Source organism: Acinonyx jubatus, chromosome A2 (assembly GCF_027475565.1).
Source record: "Acinonyx jubatus isolate Ajub_Pintada_27869175 chromosome A2, VMU_Ajub_asm_v1.0, whole genome shotgun sequence".
NCBI classification, from domain to species: Eukaryota; Metazoa; Chordata; class Mammalia; order Carnivora; family Felidae; genus Acinonyx; species Acinonyx jubatus.
The window spans coordinates 129,280,249-129,302,545 of record NC_069383.1 but is presented as its reverse complement, the minus strand read 5'-3'; the positions used below and the strand labels follow the sequence as shown (position 1 = coordinate 129,302,545).

The 22,297-nt window shown below is 41.1% G+C and overlaps 1 protein-coding gene across 11 annotated transcripts in view; it reads left to right on the top strand.

The window, feature by feature from the left end:
- The window catches only part of MITF (melanocyte inducing transcription factor), a 220,998-nt gene that overhangs the window by 74,049 nt on the left and 124,652 nt on the right, over nt 1-22,297 (top strand). For 2 of the 11 annotated variants that reach the window (XM_053219072.1, XM_053219073.1), the window contains exon 1: nt 10,397-17,862. The exons of the other annotated variants lie outside the window; for them this stretch is intronic. The gene's annotated coding sequence lies outside the window, so the exon portion shown is untranslated. Of the gene's footprint in view, nt 1-10,396; nt 17,863-22,297 lie in introns of those variants that run through there. 11 annotated transcript variants of the gene reach the window in all.

Genomic DNA, 22,297 nt, shown 5'->3' with positions numbered 1-22,297 from the left:
TTTATTCATTTTTGAGAGAGGAGAGAGAGAGAGCTCGTGCGTGTACGCGCATGAGTGGGGGAGGGGCAGAGAGAGAGGGAGACAACAGAATCCAAAGCAGGCTCCAGGCTCTGAGCTGTCAGCACAGAGCCCGAGGTGGGGCTAGAACTCACGAAAGGTGAGATCATGACCTGAGCCCAACTTGGACGCTTAATCAACTGAGCCACCCACTCTACCCCCCCACCCCCCATTTTTTCTTTTTGAAAGACGTTTTCTTTTCAGTGTTCCATTCCATCTACTCAGGGCACTGGACGAAATGGCAGCTCAGAAGCAGAGAAGCTGGGGACCAACCCCACCTTCGTGTGGGTGCCGGGAGTGCCTGCTGACCACGGGGGGCGGGGGCATGCACACTCATCAGACCACAGGCCCCACAGTTGCATGGTGCAGATGGGAGGGCACAGGCTGCAGGGGACAGAAGGGCCCCACTCCAGCAGCCCTCACAGGACAGGACCTGACACACTGAGCAGGGGGTCCCTTCTCAGAGAAAGTCCTTCCCTCCTACCCTCTGAGGCTTGGCCCTGGGGAAAGAAGTCAGACCCAACCCAGGGAGATGGGGATGAGTTTGGGGCCTGGAGCACGAGCAGTCAGCAGGAGAGGACAGAAAGGGGGAGGGGGCCGGGGTGAAGGGCCACCCCCTGCCTGTAGCAGGGACACTACATGGTAGTAAGAGGAGAGTGAGGCAGAACGACAGTAGAAGCCGGGCACCTGTGAAGCCCACCCCCTTTCTCCCTTGTTGCCTCCCCCCACCCTCTCTTCTTTCTTTTTGTCAGTCACCCATCTTTGACTTACTTTCTTTTTCTTCTTTCGTTTCCTGTGGGTTTCTTGTTCATTCCCTCGCTTGTGTTCTGGCATATGCAATTGATTTTTCCCTCCCACTTCCCTCAATTTTCTGGGCTGTACATCCATTAAGTCTTAGCTTCACTATCCCTGTCTGTCTGTCTGTCTATCCATCCATTCATCCACTTACATGGTACAGTTCCCCCATGTTAACGTCATAGCCTTACTGATATTATTTGCTTGGCCATATTTTCAGTTTAGATTTGGTGCTTCACCAAGGAGAGACTATATTTGTCTCCGTTTCCCAAGTACCTCTATAGCACCTGTCTAGTGTCTAGTATAACTTAGGCAGTAAATAAATATGTATCAAGTGAATACATGAATGAAGTACAGTTTGGGCTTTTGACTGAACATATTCTCATTAGCTATTTCATCATTTTTAATAGAAAGTGCTAGATTTAAATGAAACATTTATGAATATTTTTATGAATACTTTCATAAAACATAGAAGGATTTGGGGTCAGAGGTATTTTAAAGTCAGAGAAGTAAAGTATTTACTCATAAAGGAAGCACTGTTAGAATCCATTAATAGGTAATTTTCTTCAAATAAATTAATCAAAACATTTCTTACAAGTAGCACACGGTATGCAAAAAAAATCAAAGGGGAATGAATATTTCAAATAAAAAGCAGCATTTCTCAGCTCCACTTTTCCTTAATTCTATCTGATTAATAGGTTGAAAATTCAATAAGAAGATTCACCTTCAAGAAGAAAAAAATAAACATTTATATATTAGAATATTGTAGTGGCTTAAGAAAAGCAGGTATAGTTGTTTAGTTGCAGGTAGGATAGGAATAAAGGTTCATACTGAAGAGACTTTTTAAGTCACGATTTGTTTTTTTAAAAATGCCATATAAAGGGTGCACTGTCTCCTCCAGTGTTAGCTTGTGTTTCCTGTAACCTTCTTCCTCAAAGGCCTATCCTAAAAAAGGTTCAGCCTTGGGGTTTTTTTTTTTTTTCCTTCTCTTTCAAAGACAGTATCTCAAAAATGGTACTAATTTAAGCCCTGCTAAAACGTCCAGATGCAGCACCTGGGAAAAATGAAGTTCAGAAGTTCAGAATTTGAAACTGCTTAAGCTAGGAGAATCTTCTTGCTGTCGTTGCATGTCTGGTTTTGGAAGCTGGTAACTTCTTTCGGGTGGGCATTGTTCCATTATAACAGATGGCCCCAAGTGTGGACATGCCAGAGAGTGAAGCCCAAGTGTGAACTTGTCCAAGAAGTTGAAACACTTCTCAGAATATCTTCTGATGATAGCCATGTCATTGCAACTGAGTTGAAAGAGCAAACTCAAAGAAGCTTAAAAGAAGCCTTTAGAGCTTTGCCGTCCAATATGGTAGCACCAGCCACACGTGGCTATTGAGCACTTAAATGTGACTGGTCCAAATTGCGATGCACTGTGAGTGTAACATGTACATCAGATGTCATAAGTTTAATATATAAAAAAAAAGAATGTAAAATACTGGTTTTTACTAGTGGTTAATGTTGAGACAGTATGTTGGGCGCCTTAGGTTAAATTAGATAGGATTAACTTCACCTGTTTTGTTTTTCTTAGAAACAGTTATGAGAAAATTTAAACTTATATATGTGGCTCACTTTATATTCCTATTGGACATTGTTGTTTGAGGGAGTATCTTTACCAGGGGTGTCCTGATAAACTTTGTCCAACTTACACTTCGATGTGATTGTGTATTCTGAAATACGTCAGGTCAAATTTGGAATAAAACCCTTGGAGTTTCTAAGTAACTTGCAGGTTAAATGTAGCAATAAAAGCAAGAGTAGGATTTTTTTTTTTTAGTTTTAAAAGAAATTTCAAGAAACAAAGAGCGTTGCAAAGCTAAAAATTCATTCTCATTGTTTTATTTTTAAGCTCTATTTCAAGTTTCTTCCAGAACAAAAATGTTCAGTCCCTTTTGGGTTCTGATGGCCTGGTAAAACTTCTTTGTAAACCCAGGGGATGTGATAGAATTGGCACAGGAGAAAATTAATTTGGTTGGGATCCATGAGTGGAATGGAGGTAATGAGCAAAGCTTGCAGAGTCCATTGTAATCAGTCCTTGCAGAGTTTTGCTGCGGTGCTGGGCTGCCCAGCCCCCTGCACTGTGGGCAGCATCATGTCAAGGTACCTTCCTAGAGAACCCCACTCTTGTGTAAAAAAGAAAAGAGTAAACATAACCACAGAATATGTGTATAATTATAGGCCACGTATATATACCTTCAATAACATTGCTTGGCATTGATTCTTGTGTGTGTGTGTGTGTGTGTGTGTGTATGTGTTTTTCTGGAAAAAAGTCAAATGGAGTTTTCCACAACTTTTTTTTCTATCAGCCTAGTTGTAGGATATTTTCCGACCCCATATTTTTCCAGTAACTTAGGCTCAAAACTCATAGCAGTGAGTCTTGTCAAAGGTGAGTCAAAAACAGGAACCTTTTAATTCTATCACATGATGCCGGATGTCAGAAAATAACAATTGCAAGGAGTTCTTCCCCCCCCCCCCCCCTTCATTCGTCAGACTCTTAGTTGCTTGACTTCTTCACCATCGCTAAAGCCAGAAATTCAGAGGCGTAAGTCGGATATTCTCCGTAGAAAATGCATTCAGGAGCGTACACATTACACGGGTTATAAATAGTATCTACCCTGACAATGCTGGAATTTTCTCAGCTGCTGGAGACATTGAAGTCTTTGTTTTGTGAGTCGCTGCCCTCTCCCCCACCCCTAAGCTTGAGTCATAAAGCCTGAAAAACTAATGAGGCTACTGAAACTTAAAATCTAATTGGGAAGATGTACGGGGAAACAATGCGAGATGGCATAGACTGTGTGGAAGCCTGGATTCGGGGCACCTTCGCCGGAGCAGTGCTGTAACCTGCTCACTGTGCATTTTCCTGTTTCAGGACCCTTCATTTAGTTTTTTCCTTCAATAGCATCCAGTTAGATATAGATGGAAAAAGTTAAAACAAAATATAAGGAGGTCATCATCGAAGCTAATTCTAGGTCCTGAATTCCCCACTTAGAATAGGAAAAAAAAATCTATCCATGAAGACAAAAGTACAAGCCAGCTTTTCTTGATTGTGTGTGTATGTGTGTGTGCATTCTGAGTTTGTATATGATACTGTACGGTAGGAATTAGTAAGCCATCATTGGCATCCCGCTTGCCACCTGTTCCATATATAGCCATAGAACTAAAAATGGTTTTATAATTAATAGTTGCTTTCAACCATTGAAACAAAACAAGACAAGAAACATGCACTAGAGCCCATATGTGGCCCACCAAGCCAAAAGCTAATATTACCCGGCCCTTTACCTAAGTAGTTGCTGACCCTTGGTTTAGAATGTGCTTGCTGTTGTGACACTTGATATTAGGCATATAATTGAATAAAAAGTTCCTTTCTTGGATTTTTAAAAAATTCACCCAACAAAAATTTCATGAGTATTTGTTCTGTTCCTAGCATTGTTCTAAATAACTGGGGAAATAAAGTTAAAGAAAAGAGCTTTACCTTCCTGTCAAGGAAAAAAAAAAAAAAAAGGCCAAACCTGACCAGATCCAATGGAAATAAGAAAACGAATTCGGGGGAGACAAAGCAGCCAAGTGTGAGATAAAGAAAAAATCCCAAAGGCAGTTCTGTGTGTCTCGTCCTCTGTTATTCCTTCCGTGGACTGTGCTGTGAAGTGGTGACTAAGTTATTTCCCGGATTTTGAATTCACCCCCCACACGCCCACACACAAACAGAAGAAACACTTATTTGCTTTTCCCTGTGATTTCCTCATTTTCTGTTTCAGTTCTTTGCCAAAGTCGCTCTTTGGCCCGAACTGAAATTATTCAGCCTGGGCTTCTTGAACCCTTTAGATGGGTGCTCACAAGTTCTCTTTATTTCCATCCTTCTGTTTTTCAGTCAGCTCTTTTGTGTCCTTCTACTTCAGGTTCGCTGCTTGTATGCAGCATACAGTTGGGTTTTGAACTTTAGAAATCCTAAGCTCCCCCCGCCCCGGCCCTGCATCTTTGAGCTTTGCCAAAGTGAGTTTTGGCAAATGTTTATTCTCATCATCTTGGGTCTTTCCTGTTATTGGAATCCTTTGTGACTCTACCTGATCGTTAACCCCACGATCCTGAACATATGTGTAGTTGAGTGATTTCTTCTCTGGTTTAAAATATGCCCTCCAGCCTGCATTTTTGGTTGCAGAATGACCAGAGCTTGGACGAAAGGCCATGGCTGACACATACACAGGCCTGAAATTATCTTGTTACAAACAGTGACCACATTCATGTAAATGGCTAAGCGAAGGTCAAAATATGAGCAACATTATTTATGGCCCAGTGAGCGATTTGTTGTTCAAAGTCTGTCCTCTTTTGTTAGAATACTGGTATTATCAACGTCGGTGCCAGGCTGAGGGCTGTCTATACAGTGACTTAGTACAAATCAGGGGAGGGGACAATTGAGATGTATCCCAGGAAACCAAAACCCCACACCTGACCCAGAAGTAGTGCTATTCTCTGTGCTGTCAGACTTGTTTGTTTGCCTATTGACACGAGAATTTTCCTCCCCGTCTATCAGTGGTGTCATCTGTAGCTGGGGTAGTTCTCACAGGATTAAGTGAACATCTGTGGCAGGCCTGTGGGGTATCGGGGTATTAGAACTTACTGTAACTGCTTGCTGTAGGGTCTGTGCTGGTTGTCAGTTTATTGTCTCTCAGGTTCAGAGTCATCCTCCATTGTCTGTTCTGTACAATGGATATGGACTGTGAATGTTCTTCCTTTGCCAGCTGGCATGATGTGGAGCACTGTTCGGAGAGCGTCCTGGAGAGACATTGTAGGAGGAAGGAGTTTTCCTTGCTGGCTTTTCCAGCCCCTGGCTCCTGTGGCATGAGAGACATCTCTAGTGATTGTTTCCTGCACTGCATGTGCCTCTACTCTCGCCCAGCCCCTGTGGCAGGGTGCTTCTCCAGTGCCAGGCTCCTGTAGTGCCTGGTGACCAGGGCTGCCTCTAGTAGCCTGCAGCTTCCTCTGACCTCCCTACTTGGGCAGTTTTGGAGCAGTGTGCCTCTGGCGAGCCACCTCTGTGGGGAACGGCTTTCCCTGGCAAGCTGGAGGATGGATTCCAGTGAGTTCCACACATGCAACACCACAGTGAATTTCCCTCTCTGCCGGGAGCACAGTGGAACCTGGATCTCAGCCCTGGGGAGGAAGGCTGTCCCTTCGGCACTGAGGCTCAGCCCTAGAGGTGTGGCTGCTCCTTGTATCTTATATTCTTAAAGGTTCTGTTCCTATTAATTTCTCGTTATAACTCATAATTCCCTCTATGAAACTTTCTCTGTTGAAATTACTGTGCCGTTTCTCTCTCCTGTTTGGACTCTGTCTAATACAGGGTCTCATCTCATAGTTTAGGTTCTGTGCTTGCAATGCAAGAAACAAGTTGGTAAGAGAGCCTATTGGATTTATACAAAGGAGCATGAAATAAGAGTGCATAGGCTACTGTGTATTTCTCTGCATTCTTTTGATCAAATGAACACATCTTACAAAATTCTGGAAATTTGTAATTATCTGTAGTACAGGAGGAGGTTAGTAGTTCTCTTGGTTCTAGAATAAAACACCCACGAAAGATTTTGTCTGATAAATTGGCCATTCTGTTTTTCGTGGGAGCTTTAGACTGTGTGAAGAAGCTCTCTCTCTCAAAATAAATAAACTTAAAAAATAAATACATAAAGGGGCACCTGGGTGGCTTAATTGGTTAAGTGCCCAACTGTTGGTTTTGACTCAGTTCATGATCTTACAGTTCATGAGTTGAAGCCCTGCATTGGGCTCCAGTGTGCAGCCTGTTTGACCTTCTCTCTCTCCCTCTCAGCCTCTCTCTTTGTTTCTCTCCCTCTTTCTCAAAATAAATAAATGTTAAAAAAAAAAAGTCGTTACTTTAAGATAAAAAAAAAAGAATATATGAACAAGGGTGCTGATAGGACCCATTTGGTGAGTGGTAATTCTGTTTCTGGGGATTGTCTGCAGCGCTTAGTATCTACATCGATAATCCAGTGTTGATGAGATAGAGGTACATGTCAAGCTTGTTTCCTTCTACCCTAGAATCATGTGATAAGCTTGCAAGCGGTTGCTCTTTTGTTCCCCTTTTCTGTGTGAATGCTGCAGCAATGTGATAATGGCAAGTGTAGGACTCAGAGAAAAAGAAAAGACCAGAATGAGGTGCCATGAAGATCTTCTGGTCTGATCCCTTCAGTCTTGTAATGGGGAAACTGACCACAGGTGAGGCTGAATGCCTTGCTCTGGAGTATGCACCTAGTAGGGAATGAAAGAGTACCCTAAGACAGAGTTTTTGATCCCTAGTCAGTTGTTTTTCCCTGACTCCCACCTTTTAAATTTCTAATGTATTTTTTCTTCCTATTTAAGATTTATAAAGCTTGAGAAAATATAGTACGCACTCTACTAAAGAATATTTGAATCTAAATACATGAAAAGGACAAACCAGAAAGTGCCTTGAGTATGTGAATCATTTTTTTTTAATTAAAAAAAATATTTTATTGGGGCTCCTGGGTGGCTCATTTGGTTGAGTGTTCGACTTCAGCTTGGGGTCATGTTCTCACGTTTCATGGGTTCCAGCCTCGGGGCTGGCTCTGTGCTGACAGCTCAGAGCCTGGAGCCTGCTTCAGATTCTGTGTCTCCCTCTCTTTCTACCCCTCCCCCACTCATGCTTTCTCTCTCTCTCTCTCTCTCTCTCTCAAAACAAAACAAAACATTACCTAAAAAATAAAAAAAACACTTTATTGAAGTGTAACATATGTAGAGAAAAGTGCGCTTACTATAAGTGTATAGCATGATGAATTTTGTATAAGTTGGCCTTCTGTTTACAGCATGCAGTCTAATTCATAGAACGTTACCTTGTACCCCTGATACTCCCTTCTTGTGCCATTTGGTCGCTAACTCTCCCAAGGGTAGCTACCATCTTGGCTCTTAACAGCATTGGTTAATTTTGCCTGCTTTGTACTTTTTGGAAATGGAATATCCTATAGTCAGACAGTAACTACTCACCTGTGCCTGGCCTTTATTAATCATGGTTATGTTTGTGAAATTCATCCGTGTTGCTGTGGTTGGTTGTAGTTCAATTGTTTTCAGTGCTATAGTATTTAATTGTATGAATCTTTTGGGATTTATTTATTCTACTGTCGATGGGCATTTTCTAGTTTGGGGCATTTACAAATACTGCAGCTATGAACATTTGTCATTGTTGTTACTATTTTTTAATTGTTTGGGTATGAAAAGACTGCCAGGTATGAGCTTAAGGGCACAAGCTTGGAATTGGACAAACTATTAATCGTGTGTGATCTTGGCCAAGTTTTTTTACCTTCTTGAGTGTGTCTCCTCATTTGTAATGGGCATATGAACTCCAGTCTTGCATGATTTTGGAAAGAAATGGATAAAATGCTGGATGATCTGCATAGCGCTTGACATAAAATGAGTACTCACAGAATGGAAGTTGCTATTACTTACTTACTTACTTACTTACTTACTTATTTATTTATTTATTTATTTATTTATTTATTTATTTATTTATTTATTTTTGAGAGACAGAGCACAAGGTGGGGATGGGCAGAGAGAGAAGGAGACACAGAATCTGTAGCAGGCTCCAGGGTTCGAGCTGTCAGCACAGAGCCCGACACGGGGCTCGAACTCAGAAACTGCGAGATCATGACCTGAGCCAAAGTTGGACGCTCAACCGACTGTGCCACCCAGGCGCCCCACTATTATTTTTTTAAATTAAACTTTTGTAAATTATAGCAAAGCACCCATGCAATTTCTTTTTTGTATTCTATTGCTTTTACATAGTGTTTCTTTTTTCTTTTCTCTCTCTCTTGTTTTTTCTTCAGAGCGTGCACAGGCTTTGTTTGAATCTTCTTTCTCTTCCCTCTCCCTTCCTCTATTCCACTCTTTATCTGCCTGTTATAATCCAGGTATAGGGGCAGAGATTGAAGAACAGACTTTTTACCAGACTTCACTCATCCCTAAATCTTCTCAGTTTTTGCCATATAGGTTCACCATTATTCTGCTGTTTACTTAACGTTTTTTTCTGATTTCGCATTTAATCAGCTCACTTTCTTTTACTTTCCCTCGTCCAAAGATGCAAGATCCTTGAGTTTGTGGCAGTATTTCGAGAGTGGTTCTTCACCATCAAAAACATTTCATGTGCCATCACTGCGTGTTACACTTTTGAAAACATTCCATTAAGCAGGGTCCTCCCTTATTGGAATTCATGGACTGTGGATAGAGGTAGACAATTGAGCAAATAGCCCTATGTCGTATAATTTTGCCGGTGTCCTTCCTTGTTGCCACGGTCTTGGCTCACCTCCTCCTCACCTCACGCCAGCCTCTTAATGCCAGTATGGCTCCTCCTCAGCCTCTCTTTCGAATTAACCTATAGGCCGCCTGCGGTTGATGGCGTGGTCCTTCTCCAGCCCTGCCACTGTCACTTGGTTCCTGTAGTAAGAACTTGAGAAAACTCAGCTTTACCATGAAGCCTTCAACAGACACTACAGACCTGGATACACACCAGGAGAAGGTCCTTGTGTCAGTCAGTCCTTGTGTCGGCCAAGTTTTGCCGCATTGACAAACGACTGCAAAATGTTAGGGATTTAGAAAATAATCTCAGCCTGGCAGTGGCTGTGCTCGGTGTCCCTTTCGTTCTCAAACTAAGACGTAAAGAGCGGCACCTACTTGGAACGTATTTGTCTCGAACGGAAGGAAAAGGGAAATGGTGGAATCACACGCTGGCTCGTAGAAGAACCTCCCCCTGGGAAGTGGCACATGGCAGTTGTACGCGCGTCTCGTTGGCCATAACACGTCAGTGGCCAAGCCTGGTACCAGTGGGAGGGAAATACCTTCCTCCTGGAAGGAGCAGTCAGTAGGAAGGGACGTGGCAAGAAGGGGCAGCGGAGTCAGGTTTTCAACATTTCATCGCTTTAGTAGATAGGGTTTCTGGGATATATAGCTCCCAATTTTTTTTTTTCCATTGTCAGCTTTATTAAACAGCTTTATTCTTTGTTTTTGCGGGGGTGGGGGGGCCTGCACATCAGTTGATGTACTTCCATGCCAGCAAACAGGCAATGCCCAAGATGTACAGAAGACGTAGGCTGCAAGTCAGTGGCCCAGGTTCCCCAGTGACTTTCAGCTTTCTTACAAAAGTTGGCCTGAGCATCAGTGACCTCAGCAGCCTATAAAAAATGAGGAATCTCAGTTTTATCCTTGGATTCAGTACATATTTACTATTTCTGCCAGATGATGTGATAGAAGCTCTATGAAGCTTGAAGGCCATGGTCTTGAGTTCTCCTTCTAGGAAATTCATGTTATAAATATAATCAAGAATACCCTCATTTTGGGGTGCCTGGGTGGCTTAGTCGGTTGAACATCCAACCTCCCATGATCTCGTGGTTCACAAGTGCAAGCCCCATGTCAGGCTCTGTGCCAACAGCTCAGAGCCTGGAGCCCGCTTTGGATTCTGTGTCTCATTCTCTCTGCCCCTTTCCAGCTTGCGCTCTGTCTCTCTCTCAAAAATAAATAAAAACGTTAAAAAATAGTCTCGTTTTTATTTATAGTTGACCTAAAACTAGGATTACTTGCATGAGTACTAGCTAACTAGTCAGTCAGCCCATATGGACTGCTTGCTTTTCTCCAGAATGCTTTTCTCCAGAATGGATGTTTAGTTGGCCTTTGAGGAAAATCATGAACTCATTCCAACTTAAGAAAGCTTTGTGAATGACTAGAGCTTTCAGGATTGTGTTTATATAGTTTCAAAGATTATGGGGGCGCCTGGGTGGCTCAGTCGGTTCAGCGTCCAACTTCGGCTCAGGTCATGATCTCACGGTTCGTGAGTTCAAGCCCCACGTCAGGCTCTGTGCTGATGGCTCGGAGCCTGGAGCCTGTTTCGGAGTCTGTGTCTCCCTCTCTCTCTGACCCTCCCCCGTTCGTGCTCTGTCTCTCTCTGTCTCAAAAATAAATAAACGTTAAAAAAAAAAAAAGATTGTTTTGTTTTTTAGATGAAAGATAATTTAAGAAGATTAGCTAGCATCCTCATTAACCTGGAGCTATTTTAATGGGGGAAAAAAGGGCAACTGTTTTCTTCTTAGGAAGTCATATATTTAATTTATAAATTATATTTAATCAAATTTTATTTAGGTTGTATAGGATAATTTTCAAGTACAGAATGTTAGCTAACCTAGAAAACACTGTGGTTCAAGTGAACATCATTTTATTAGCATTTTTAAAACCTCATCATACTAGTTTATACAATAAATGTGTTTCTATAAAGGTACAGATATATAAATAAAGAAGATAAATATATAAAGATTACATTTTGGAAATGGATGAAAGTCACCATGGTACTTAGGTTCCTAAAACCAATCCTACAATAATTATTTTCCTAAATGTAGGACCTATTATAAAATGAACATTGTGATCCTGATATCTCTTTTTAAATCTTGGGATGATTGGGAGGAAGTCATAATCAATAAATATATTAACATATTTTTGGAGTCTGATATTGTGAGCATCATGGATAGACTTTAAAGTCAAAATAAGTATTTGACAGAATTTTAATAGGTAGAAGAATTTAATTTTTTTATTATCAGATGGAGCAAAAATATTTGCATCTGCATTGAATACTGGACTTTCCAGTGTGTGTGTGTGTGTGTGTGTGTGTGTGTGTGTGTGTGTGTGCACGTGCATGTGTGATCTAAGACTCATGCTATTCTAAGTGTGACGCATGAGTTGGACTAGTTCATGAGCTGTGTTGCTGGTCTGCAGTGAGATAAGAACAGAAATTTAGAGTGTTTAGAGATGTTTATAGCAACTGAACAGAGTAATTTTAGGTCTGTTGAATCTGATACAAACTTGGGCTTGCATATTTGTGTGTGTTTTGTTTTTTTCTTTCCATTTGGCTAAGAATTCATTTTTATTTTACTTTTTACAAAAGTATTGGTCTATGATGGATTTGGGAAGAGAACGAAACTGGTAACACGATTGATTTGGGAAGCATTGGTGAGAAACCTGCGTTACTGTGGCAGAAAGGTGGTATAATTTTTAATATTTCATGTGACATTCCATATGATGTGGAATAGTGTGGCTTATGTTGTCACTTTACTAATCCCTAGTATAGTCATATTCCCTAACCTTTCCAGCATAACTGTTCTTTCCATTTAATGGTGTCATTTTGCTCTTCTTGTTTCCTGGAGTGATTTGCAAAGAAGTATTCTTTGGATTTATTTATTCATTCAACCATTATTTACTGAGCATCTCTTAGAACAGTGTGGCGGGTACTGTTCTAAGATTGGGAGTTCAGCAGTAACAAAACAGGTATACAATCCTGCTCTCATAGCTTATATGAAAAGAATTAAAACATATAAATATGCATGTATATACAGGCACAAATATGCATACACACATGAACTATGAGGTGGTTGATTGATCCCAAGTGTCATCCAATTCCACTTATGCCTGTCTGATGCATACTTTCCTCTCCTTGGATATTACGATCACTGTTGATGTGGTTTTGTGTCTGAATGCTATTGTTGACAAAGTAAGAGTCCCCAGGTGACAGATATAGGTGGCTTCCCCTAGGGCCACTGATGTTTGAGCGTGGCTTCCCCATATTGGTGAGGACAGTGGAACAAATAAAGCCTCAGAGACTGGAGGAACTTGGTGTTCACTGTCCTGAATCGCTGTCTCCTTTTGGGATGCCATTAAATGTAGAGTTCAATTGGGTACATTTCTTTGGTTCAGCAGGAAGGACTATGGTCTTCTGCAGGACTGTGTTCCAATCCCGATAGTCTAGAGTGTAGCACTGGGGAGGCACTGACCCTCTGAAATTAGGACAGCATTTTGTAGATGTGTACTTTTCTGGAGTAAGTCACCCAACTTTCATCAGCTTCTGTAAGTGATTTATGACCCCCAAAGCTAACGAATCATTGGCGAACAGGGGCCTCCCATGCAATTTATAGTTCGGCCCCTATTATTTAATCTGGTTTCATCTCCTCTTGTTTCCTCCCTTGAGCTTTTCTGCAATGGCTCAACTGGTCTCCTCACTGCTGCTCCCGTGTGCCAGGCACAGTCCCATCTGGAATGTATCATCTCCAACCACGCACAGAATTCATCTCCTCACCTCCTTTAAGCCTTTGCGCAGATGTCATCCTCTGGGCTTCCCCTGACTGGTGGATGTAGAGTTGTATCTCTTTCCTGGCCCTGACTTGGTCCTTTTGATGCTTCTTGCTCTGCCTTACTTGTATTCCTTTAACATATTTTGTGGCTTAATTATTTCTTGAATTTGTTGTCCGTGGGCACTCTACAGGGATTTTTGCCTCTTTGCTCACTGCTATATCCTTAGCACCTTGAACAGTGTCTGGCACATAGTAGAAAGATGGTGGCTTCCATACCTTCTGAAGGAGGAAGGCTTTGGTGGTGTGTTTATACCCCTCAGTCATCTTTCTGCGCCCTAAAGGGACAGGGCCAGTGTAGGGTAGGGTAAGCAAGAGAGGTGGATGTCCTGACTCCCCCAAGGACTGAAATAAACATAGTAGGTGTTCATTAAATATTTGATGAATAAATGAATGAATATGGGATCTGACTCTCCCCTTCAGAGTGTACCACATGGAGCTTAAATTTGGCCTGTTCAGCTGAGATTCCTCATGTTGCTCTGTGTGTACTCCCTCCCATAGGTTATGGTTTCGTGGATCTTAGTTCTTATGTTGCCGTAAATTGGCTTTCAGTGCATCTCTTTACTTTTCTCTCCAAGTTTCCAATATTCCATCTTTGTCTTGCTCAGTTTTGCTGTCTATGTCATCTTACTGGACCCTAGACTCTCTAAGCATTTATAGACAGTACCTTAGGCAAGTTAGCTGGCCTTTCTATCCCCTGGCTTCCTGATCTGTAAAATGGGGGTGATAACATATATGACCTTGCAAGGTTGCTGTGAGAGTGAAATGAGATGAGGCTTGTTAAGTAGATTAGACAGGACCTGACATAAATATTGGTTGCAGTAATGCTGATAAAGATACAAGCATGTCATGGCTCAGCATCATGCGTGGCATGTGCAGGCACAGAGTAAATGGCACTTGTCGGAGTTGTTATGCTTTTTCCCAACCCTTTATTACCACCACTGATGATACCGTTCCAGAGAGTCATCAAAGATTGGGGCGTTAGCAGAAGACCGTAGAGGAGAGTAAGCGTTGTCTTCCTTTCTCTTCCTGTCCCTTCTTCGACCTCGACCTCCACCTCTTCCTCTGCCTCTTCTTCTTCCGTGCTTGCTCCCTTGCCAAGCCTTGGAAGACCTTTCAGGGCTGAAACTCCCTCTGCTGTGCAGTGTCACGGTGGTTGTCACCATGATACAGCACTCAGCCTTTTGTGCCACATTCTCTTTGAGCAGATAGCAGTAGGAAACTTGCATGTTCCCCTGAGACATATTTCCACCCATGTATGCAACAACCGTCATGATTTCTGGCAAAGGTTTTATTTTTTTGGAGGGCATTTCAAGGAGCTGCCCTGTAAGCCTCTGAATGCATGAGTTGTTTGTTTTTTTCTTTTTTCTTTTTTCCCCTCAGTGACAGGTTAGTAAAACTCCCCAGATTTGAATCTTACAATCGATCAATCAGCAAAGGTTTATTAAGTATATATATTAAACCTTTTTTTTTTTTTTTTTTTTGAGCAGCAGAATGGCATGGTGAAAGGCAGGTTTTAGAAAGATTCACCTGGGGACTGTGTGCATAGTTGGTAGAGGGGGGTGTTGTAAATCCAGTAGAGAAGGGAGAGAAGGATATATCATAGGAATTGGTAACAGTCAGAACTGCAACAGTGCCAGTGGCCATGGAAGCCTGGGTGGTACATGGGGAACATCTATTTTCAGATTTCTTAAGCACTGCTGGACAGTCTCCCACGACAGTTTACCAGCAGTGTCTGTGAGGTCTGGAAGCTCCCCGTTCTTGCCAACACTTGGTTACTATTGCTGCCTAGCAAATGCTGTGAAAATACAGTGATTGGAAAACACAACTATCATTTTCTTATCTGTTGTGGTCTCTGTGAGCCAGGCATTCAGGAGGACTGGACTGGACTGGGAAGCTGTGGCTTGGGGTCTCTCATGACGTTGTAGAGAAATGGTGGCTTCCGTACCTTCTGAAGGGGGCGGACTTTGGTGGTCAGTTTTTACCCCTTCTTGTCATCTTCCTGAGCCCCGAAGGTACAGGGCCAGTGTCGGGTAAGTGAGAGAGGTAGAATCCTGGTTCTCCCAGGGATCAAAATAAACATTTATTGAGCACCTGCCGTGTCCTAGGCCTTGTGCAGGGTGTTCTACTACAATAGCAAGTGTTTAATTGTCTTCAGCACGATCCTTCCTTCAGAGTTACCTTCCTAGACAAGGCTTTCCTTAACAACCCTGCTAATTAAATATGCTTCCCTTTTTATGTCCATCTTACTGCTCAAATTATTACCTCTGTAACTCTTTTCTCTATTTATACTGTGTAGTTGTTGGCTTGTTTGTTACTTGTCTGGTTTCCTCCCCCCCACTCCCTGGTAGCAGACTGAGGGTCCATGACTACAAGGACTCTGTCTCTTGGGTGCGCAACTCTTTACTGAGGTGGACGATAGGAGAGGTGAAATAGAGGGCACCAGAAAAATTTGAATTTCAGAGCAGAACATAATATTTTAATGTAAGTATGTCCCCAGTATAGAACATTTTAAAGTATAAGTATATCCCAGATGTGGGACTTGCTTATACTAGATACTATTTGTGGTTTATTTGAAACTCAAGTTCAATTTGATGTCTGGTAGTTTTATTTGCTACATCTGAGCACTCTAGTACCTGATATTTGAGCATAGTGTATATAGCACATAGTCGAAGGTCAGTGAAGTGTTTGAATGAATGAATGAGTGAATAAATGAAAAAGTTCATTTCTTTCTCCTGAACAGTTTTGCAAGGTGGGTATTATTATTTTACAGATAGGGAAATTGACGTTCAAAGAAAATAGTAAGCTTGCCCATGCTCTGAGAGATAGTTGGTATAGGATGGGGATATGAGTCCAGTTTTGAAAGCTGCTATCTTTGGCTTTTAGTTAGCTCTGTTTTCTTTCCACTACATCGTGTTGCCTTGCCTTGTTAAGAGATTTCCTCCTTGTAGCACATTTCTTCACTGTATCAACAGACAGCTAAGCTTGGTTCAGTTTAAGTAGAAAGAGTTTATTACACAGAATATTCGGGAGCCTGGGACCCTTGGGAGGCCAGTGAAGCAGCCTGAGGCTGAGTAGTGAGGAACTACGCCCCAGCACACTATATAGAACAAGGACACTGATGTAGCTGCCTCTGGGTGCACACATTGTAGCTTGCAACATTGACCTGACTGAGGCAGACCATTAAACCATACAGCCAAATCCTATACCCCTATGCCTTCCAGATGTAGCTGTTTCTTTCCTTGTCAGAGCACAGGTCTGCACAGTGTGGCCCAGGTATGTCTGATTGGTGGAACGGAAGGCACATGTCTTACCCTAGCTGCAAGGGAGTCTGGGAAAGTGAGCCCTTGGCTTTCACCATGGAAGTTGTCTCTGTCTCCCTCTGAACTCATAAGAAGAGGAATTCCCCCAAACCCAGGAAGTGTCTTAAAAGGTGCTGAGTAGCCTAAAAGATAATACACGTCCACCTAACTAATACCTGCTTCAACCTTTGTTAGCATAGTGCCTTCTAAGTTTTTAAAACAGGCATTACTTTCTACCTGGTATGAAAACAGGAATTACATTTGGCTGAATTTTTTAATCTGCCCAATGAAGGACCAAGTCTGTGCTCCCTGGAGGCAGTTGATACATTAGTAAATAAAACTCAGTTCTTCTTGTGGTGGGATTTTACAGGTGACTTTAAATTTATGTATATTTTTCTAAATTTCCTATCACAAACATTTGGAATAAAAAGGAAAGTCTTCAAAATTTGGTAACTGGGAGAAATCCCGTGAACTTCCTTGTCCGCAATTCTGAAATCCAGAAATCTCTGAATATTGAAGCATTTTTTTTCTTTTTTAAATTTTACTTCATTTGGCAGAATTAGCTGACCTGAAATGACATGAGGCTATTTATCATCTTTATTGTCTCAGTTTAATATTCATATGTTTCCAGCAGAAATATTAATGCACTTGATTATGAGCTATTGCCCTATCCCACTGGGGATATTATACTGTGTGTGTACTGTTCTCTTTATAAAATCTGGAAAACTCTGGTGTCCAAGACTTACCAGTCCCCAAGAGTTTCTTTGAAGTGTGTGTGTGAATACACAGGCATAGTATGTAAGTAGAAATTTGTGGAATGACATATAAAAAGCTTTGGGCCAGTGATTACCTCTAAGAACAGGGATTAGATGGGAAGACAGTGAGGGATCAATTTATCCTTCCTATTCTTCAGTATTTCTAATAATTTTTATAGCAAAACAATTGCCTTTTTCAATGAAAAAAGAAAGAATTGGCTGGAGGTTTTATTTATTTGGGAAAACAGTGGTGATATTATTATTTTTTTGGTACTATTAATTTTAAAAGATATTTTGTCAAGCAGTCTGTGCCTTTACTTATTACTTCAACATTACCCACTGCTGACAAGGACCCCCAGAAAATTAGGTACACACCAGGCAGTCTGCTGCCTTTTGGACAGTAAGTGCATGCTATAGTGGCAGGAAATTTGCATCAGCAAAAAAACACTAATTTTGCTTAGAAAAATAAAATAAAGGACTCAAAAATGTGATGAGTAAATGAAACTAGTGTTATTAGTGATGGGTTTGGCATGTTTTACGAAGTCTGAATGATTACTCATCCACTGTACGTTTGCAGAAGTTCTTTAACAAAAGCCAGATGCATACGTAGTAGCAGGGGTTAGTAGGTGGATGAGAGGATTAAACCCAGCGAGTTTTTGGAGCATTGGTTTGTAGCTGTTTTTGGCTTGTCAACAGGCTACTTTTCTGAGTCAGCCTATAGGATGGCTTCCCAGGGTAAGTCTGATTTTGCTTTTCTGGGTTTAAACTATAAGTGGTGAAGGAGGTCTGACTAGTTGCCTTTTTTTGCACTGGATTCTGTAAATTAATAGTGCCTGCATTTCTTCTGTGAGAAAGGCATTCATCTTATTCCAGCATTTTCCAGTGTTCCTGCTGCTGATTTTTATAGCTTTGCCTCACCTCCCCCTAAGCTTGAAAGTGGAATGCCCAAGTGCTGAAAGAATTTGCAAGGGGAATTGCAAAGGTCATATGTAAGTTCTGCGGCTGGCGTGAGGAGAGCAATGTGATTGAGCCTGAGCCCTTTGTGACCCTTTCTTTTAAAGAGGATGTTTCCAATAAATTAGTGTAGCACACTTTATGTGCTTGTTTATGACCTTAAAAATGGTTTAGCTATTGCTGAGTGGCCATTACTGATGCTTTATGACATGTTATAATGATTTCAACCTGCACACTTTTTTTTTTTTTTGGATTGGAACAATGTCATGCGTCAGTCGATGTGAAGCTCATTTTTTTTTTTTTCCTCTTAAAGGGACTGGGGAGAACATTCAAGATTAGAATAAGTCCCTGGATTCTAACCCCAAAGAATGTTGGTTCTCGAGGTCGGAATAAATGAGGATTCGCCAAGCTCTTACAAATGAGCTTTGTAGTAATTGCTGATGAAATTATAAAACCCCTGCTTTTCCCACTGGATGTTAAATGCCCCTTTCATTAGCTATAGTATGGGGAGCAAAAGCATGTGATTTTTTAAAAAATGTTTAACCGTAGCTAAAAAAGGCAGTTTTCATTTTGTGGCTGCTCTTTTCCTTCCGGTATCTAGCACAGTCGAGGACTTTATCTTCTTGTATCTTCTTAGGACACTCTGATGAATAATGGGGTCTGACTAGCTCTCTCTAAACAGAAGAGCATGCGGAGGATCCTGGGCTGGAGGGTGTGGAAGAGCCCAGTTGCATCCTCCGCCAGCCATGGGTTGGGGATACTGCCCTTCCCCCCCCTTCCCCACCAGCTCTCAGGCTGATGGAGGTCACTGTGATGTGAAGGCCAGGCCATGTCGGTGGCTGATACCTTCTCTGAATGGCGCTTACATCTCTGTGGGCTCAGAAGGGACCTTACCTCAAGATTTCTGTTCATTACTGTTTAGTACTCCTGAAAGAGAACATTGATATTGCTCTAAATCAGTCGATGAGTCCCACCTCAGGAAAGACTGGGTAAGGGAATATCCGTTGATTTTTTTTAAAAAAGTGAAAACATTCACATGAGGAGCCTATAAAATAGGCTTTAAAATTTGAAGCACCCATGTCCTTAGTGCTGTGTGTGTCACCTAGAAATATCTGGAGCCCAGACAGTCTGAAGCCTCTCTGCCAAGGGCTCCCTTGGCATTTGGAGGTGGTTGATGGGGGGGCACCTCTTTCTTGAGCATTGGTAGTTCTTGTATATATTTGGAGAAGGGGAGCAAAGGTTGCAGTAATCCAACTAGTCGGTTATTTAGGAACTTTTTTCTGCTGATAAAAGCAAGAGTATATCATGGAGTAGAATTGAGATAAAATCTGAGGCTGCAAAGAGATGTCTCCTTTACTGATGGTGGATTCAGACACTGCCCCCAGGCCTTGCTTTCAGCCCTCCGGGCAAGGATGTGAGTGCTGTGCTGCGAGATTTGTGGTGGTGGGAAAGTTAGGGGGTTCGCTTTCACCCCTTCTCAAACCCAGCCTTCCCAGGAGTTTGTAAAACAAGGTGAAGTTGTGAGGTTTGAGGAAAGTTAGAGCCCATGGGGAGCTGGACACTTAATCCATCATGTTGCACACACAGAGAGGGATTTGGACTGAAGGCTTAACCACCACTGCCCCCCAGCCTCTGGAAGTTCTTAAAATAATGAAACAATTGTCTTTTTCAATGAGAGGGAGAGAAGAGTGAAATGTGGAGATTGGTACCTGAAGATACCTTGTGACCTTTTCCAGTATTTTTTCCTCTCTTCTGGTTTGGAACTTGCACAATGACTAAGCCAAGCACCTTTTTTTTTTTTTTTTCTTTTTTTTTTTTTTTTCTTTTTTCTTTCCCTGTAAAGGGTAGAGTAAAATCAATTATCAATGATTTCCAAAAAGATTATTATATGTATTATGGGTTGTCAAGCCTCTTTTGATTTTGTCCTGTTGCCCTTATTTCTTGCTTTTTTTTTTTTAGCATCTCATCAAATGGCAAGAGTGGATGAAATACCAAATAGCTTTTTATTCCTAGTTGTTGTTGCTAGTTAGGGAATTCAGCTTAAACAGATAGAATGGCAAACATATTTCACATTTAGTAGGAAGGAAAATTTAAGAATATATATATTTGAGAGTCACCTGGGTGGCTCATTGCACCTGGGTGGCCCAGTTGGTTAAGCATCTGACTTCAGCTCAGTTCATGATCTCTCGGTTCATGGGTTCAAGCCCCGTATCTGGATTTTTGCTGACAGGGTGGAGCCTGGAGCCTGCTTCGGATTCTGTGTGTGTTTGTCTCTCTCTGCCCCTCCCCCACTCACTCTCTGTCTCTCTCTCTCTCAAAAATAAAACATTAAAAAAATAAAAAAAGAATATTTATATTTGAGCCCAATCTTTGATTGATACATATGCATCTATGTATATATCTGTATGTGACTATATCTTGCACTTAATGTATCTCCATCTTCCATGTAATACATTCATATATTTATATCTGTCTATATCTTCCGTGTAATATATACATATATTTGATCCCACACTCATATACATGTGTATATCTGTATATCTTAATCTGTATCTTGTATGTAATTTACTAAAATCCTAAATCTGTATTCATAAAAAAATCAAATCTTAAAATAACTCTGCTGGAAAAAATAAAGAGGGAAAATTAGTAGGCAGTCTTCTTGATACTTTAATGTGTGTGTTTACTACTTAGAAATATTCAAATGCAGCTTTGTTTCCTATAGGTAATTTTGGTGGTACAATATTTGAAAAGGTGACAGATAAAAGGGCAGAATGTGGTCCTTGAAGCTGTAATTTGCAGGAAAGTAATAGTACAAGTCCATTTTCTTTTCCACATGTGCTATTTATATAATTTATATTTTTAACGAATCTTAGAACTAGAATGAAAATAGTGATTAATCTTAAGGGCAAGAAATGTTGTAATTATGCCAAATTTGGAAAGTTAAAGAAATTTTCTTGGTGGTTAAGTACAGTCTATTGAGTATTCTAATTTGTATGTCACAGAGCATAGTGCTAAGCAGATAGTGTGTGCTCATTAATGTTAAATGATTGAGTCAGTTTGTCAACACTTCCCCCCTGCCCCCTCCCCCCCTGGAAAATAAGCATATTTGACTTAGAAATGGCGGGTCAACTTTTAAGCCAAGTTAAGATAAGTAGGTCAGATGAAGTAACACGCATAGCAGGGATGGTCGTATTACATATGCAAAGACAAAAGACTGAAAATGAAACATAAAAATGTGTGGATTTTAAGATTGTGGATGGTATTTATTTTTATGCCTTTTTTGGCTTTCTTTTAATTTTCTAACCTGAGCAGCTATGTTCTTTGGGACTTAGTGCTTTCATAAAACATATTAGGCTTCACATAATTATTTGTTAAATACCAGGTTAATTAATTTATAATAAAAAGGATACACATCAAATAGGATGTGAATGATGTCTGGAGTACAGAGCATGGTAGCTTTGAATAGAACTTACATTGTAGCAAAATTCATCTTTCCAATTATTTTATGTCGAGTCCTAGGAGAGTCACTTCTGCTATAACACAACATATGCATTTCTAAAAAAAATCACCAGGCTAGGCAAAATCATGCAGTAGACACCATGGAGTCTATTAGAAAAAATTGGGTTAGAGGTACTATACTCAAAAACTTTATCACTGACGTATTAAGAGAAGAAAAGATAGGAACCTAGTTAAAAGAGTAGACAGTGTTATGCTTGTTAAATGGTTAAGCAATATATAAATACAGCAATAAACATGGTAGTTTGCCTTGAAAAGACCTGGTGTTTGCTTGTGGAAGTGAGTGTTAGGACAGTAGCTTGTAAATTACAGTGAGAGGGTGGAAGGAAGCTTATCTGAAATTGATGGAAAGTTATAGCTCTAGAAGTGGATTGGTGTACATAATGTGCATGGTGAACTGTGATAGGTGGCAGATGTTTGAGGTGTGTGCATTTTGTGTGTTCCTACATGGCTCGATTCAGCGGGGTGCATTTTCTGTGTTTACCCACTGCCCTTGCAAACAACATAATGCATAGCAAACCAAAATTCATTTGACTTAGGTGCAAATTGGTCTCTCACGTGGCAATCCATGTATCAGTTGTGAACAAACTTGCATTTTAGAAACAAGCGTTATAGCAGAACTGAATGGACATGAGATAGATGAAATAAAGCTGCACTAGTCCTACGTATGTCAAGAGCCCAGGTTGGAATCCACCCTCAC